The following is a 662-nucleotide window of genomic DNA, read 5'->3' on the forward strand; positions in this document are numbered from 1 at the left end:
GGACTTGAATGCTTAACCTGAAATCAAAGCTTCAAACATAAGCCACAAACCACTAGGTCAAAGCCTAGGGTCAAAGATGGAGAAAAAATTTAAAACAGGAGCTGAAATTTAACATGAATCAACTTCAAACACTCATTGACAAGCTCCAAAAGGTCTCACATCAATATCAATTACCAAATGCATTTCATGATCAATAGAAGTTGAAGACAATTTTAAAGCTCATATGTGATCAACCAGAACGAAAAATGCAAATCAAATCAGAAATAAATCAAATAATTCTGAGAAAATTCATGATCAATCAAGACATTCATAATATGCATCATACAAAAAATCAGAAGTATTGGACATCATTTGGCATGGCAAACTCATCATACAAGTTGAACATCAAAAGGTGTGACACAAATTGTCACACCAAGTTAGCACAATCATAAAACAGCAATGGATCACAGGAAAAATACCAAACCAACACCAAAATGTCAAGCAATGTGTCTAGTTATAGCATGCAAAGGTATAAGCATGGCAAGGTCAAATAAGCATACATGTTCAAACATTCTAGCACAAAAGTTTATCCAGCCAAGCACAACTTGTAAAATCATGATAATAAAATAGTAGACAAGATAAGGATCACAATGCAAAAAACCTGGTATTTTTTGGATCAATAT

This window comes from Lathyrus oleraceus, chromosome 7 (assembly GCF_024323335.1).
Source record: "Lathyrus oleraceus cultivar Zhongwan6 chromosome 7, CAAS_Psat_ZW6_1.0, whole genome shotgun sequence".
NCBI lineage: Eukaryota > Viridiplantae > Streptophyta > Magnoliopsida > Fabales > Fabaceae > Lathyrus > Lathyrus oleraceus.